The sequence below is a fragment of the Palaemon carinicauda genome, chromosome 38 (assembly GCF_036898095.1).
Source record: "Palaemon carinicauda isolate YSFRI2023 chromosome 38, ASM3689809v2, whole genome shotgun sequence".
NCBI lineage: Eukaryota > Metazoa > Arthropoda > Malacostraca > Decapoda > Palaemonidae > Palaemon > Palaemon carinicauda.
The window spans coordinates 463850-466349 of record NC_090762.1 but is presented as its reverse complement, the minus strand read 5'-3'; the positions used below and the strand labels follow the sequence as shown (position 1 = coordinate 466349).

General features: G+C 36.8%; 1 protein-coding gene across 1 annotated transcript in view; it reads right to left on the bottom strand.

Moving 5' to 3' along the window:
- The window catches only part of LOC137630027 (nucleolar and coiled-body phosphoprotein 1-like), a 342225-nt gene that overhangs the window by 125833 nt on the left and 213892 nt on the right, over positions 1-2500 (bottom strand). The gene's annotated exons all lie outside the window — the stretch shown is intronic.

Below are 2500 nucleotides of genomic sequence, written 5' to 3'. Positions count from 1 at the left end.
TTGAAAAGCTCCAATCCAAGGAAACTTGAAATCAAATAGACATTTACACCTATAGGACGTAAATATTCCAATGCGTAATGCAACACTGGTTGCGTTTCTTGCTACAGTCCTCCTCCTTGAGCAGAAAGTGAGCGGAAATATCGTTGCCATTAAATAAATCTTGAAAATCACATTAAAATGTATTCAATTTTTTTTTTTTTATATAAATTCAAAATCGACATTCCACTTCAATGCAAGAGTGTTTGCTCAAAAGTCTCTTTACAGTCCTTAATTCCGCAGATTATTCAAAATTTCTTCCCATTTCTTAGAACATACTGCTACCTCCCTTTCAACATCATTTAAGTAACATAACTTTTTTATCTCATTATCATCTATTAAATTTACTCCCGATTAATAATTACAATCAACTGCTCCATTCTTCCACTCATAATCAAACATTCATTGGTAAATCTTTCTTTGGCTTACAAACTACCATCATAACCTTCCTCTGGGTCACATTTATTTGAAACTATTTAGATCGCAAACACTTTTCTAACACTAATTTCTGCAGTAGCTCTCCATTATCCCAGTAATGTGCAAAGATAAAATTTTCTCAAATCCATTCAGACACACTATTCTATCCAACAACTTTACAAAATATGATCGGAAGTTGAAATTTTCTGACTTCCTACATTATTCCATCCACTAAAATATTAATCAATTGTAGAGATCCAACACCTCTCTTGTCTAAGATCAATCCAGTCACTCTTCCATCCGGATATATCAATACAACTAATATACATCATAATATAACGCATTTCAAGCACATTCAGCAAATTGTATTGTTTTATCATACATCCTCAGCGCCCTTAAGATTGCATCGTTATTACCTGCCAAAATATCTTTGTGATTCCTATCTTGTAATATACAGCTTCTCCCGTTACCCAAAAACTTCTTGCATCACTATTTCATAACAAATACTTGATCTATATCCTCTTCTTTGTCTATATCTACCATCACTGCTCTCACCAACAATCCTCTATTGCTTGTCTCACCTTTTCAATAAAAATCGTATAATTAAATCTCCCTGTTAATTTATTTATTACATATTTATTTTTGATGTTAATAGTTTATATATGACATGTCTGTTTTGACGTTGTTACTTTTTTTAGAATAGATTTATTGTTAATTTGTTCTCTTCATTTATTTATTTCCTTATTTCCTTTCCTCACTGAGCTATTTTTCCCTGTTGGAGGCCCTGGGCTTATAGCATCTTGCTTTTCCAACTAGGGTTGTAGCTTGGATAGTAACAATAATAATAATAATATTAGCAAATGATATGTCAGAATCCCTCCCTTAATTTGACCTGTTTCCTTTTACCTCTGACTACCTTATCCATCAACCTGCATTCTTGTAAACCATCTTCACAGCTGTTTTGTAATGACGAGCTAACAAATCGGTTTTTCATTTATCTAAACCTCTCAATTCTTTGTCCCATGACGCAGATTTTAATTTGGTCCCTACTTTCTTATAAGCATGAATATTGCATTCTAAGCATAAGACTCCCCTATATAATTTAGCATACGCCGTAAATTCATTTTCTTCTTAATTGCTCCTCTCTCTATTCCTTTTTCCCAATCGCTCCTCTCTCTCACTTTCTTTTCCAAATCGCTCCTCTCTCTCACTTCTTTTCCCAATCGCTCCTCTCTCTCACTTCTTTTCCCAATCGCTCCTCTCTCTCACTTCTTTTCCCAATCGCTCCTCTCTCTCACTTCCTTTATCCCAATCGTTCCTCTCTCTCACTTCCTTTTTCCCAATCGCTCCTCTCTCTCACTTTCTTTTTCCCAATTGCTCCTCTCTCTCACTTTCTTTTTCCCAATCGTTCCTCTCTCTCACTTCCTTTTTCCCAATCGCTCCTCTCTCTCTCACTTCCTTTTTCCCAATCGCTCCTCTCTCTCTCACTTTCTTTTTCCCAATCGCTCCTCTCTCTCACTTTCTTTTTCCCAATCGCTCCTCTCTCTCACTTCCTTTTTCCCAATCGCTCCTCTCTCTCACTTCCTTTTTCCCAATCGCTCCTCTCTCTCTCACTTTCTTTTTCCCAATCGCTCCTCTCTCTCACTTCCTTTTTCCCAATCGCTCCTCTCTCTCACTTCCTTTTTCCCAATCGCTCCTCTCTCTCACTTCCTTTTTCCCAATCGCTCCTCTCTCTCACTTTCTTTTTCCCAATCGCTCCTCTCTCTCACTTCCTTTTTCCCAATCGCTCGTCTCTCTCTCTCACTTCCTTTTTCCCAATCGCTCCTCTCTCTCACTTTCTTTTCCAAATCGCTCCTCTCTCTCACTTCCTTTTTCCCAATCGATCCTCTCTCTCAATTCCTTTTTCCCAAGTCCACATATCCTAATTCCATTTACTGCCACAATTTCGTCCCTTTCTTTCCAAGCTAAAATTATATATTCATAACTTCATTTAGGCCAAAGCATACAATCAACTTCCTTTTCAAATTTACTGTACTAACAAAATGAT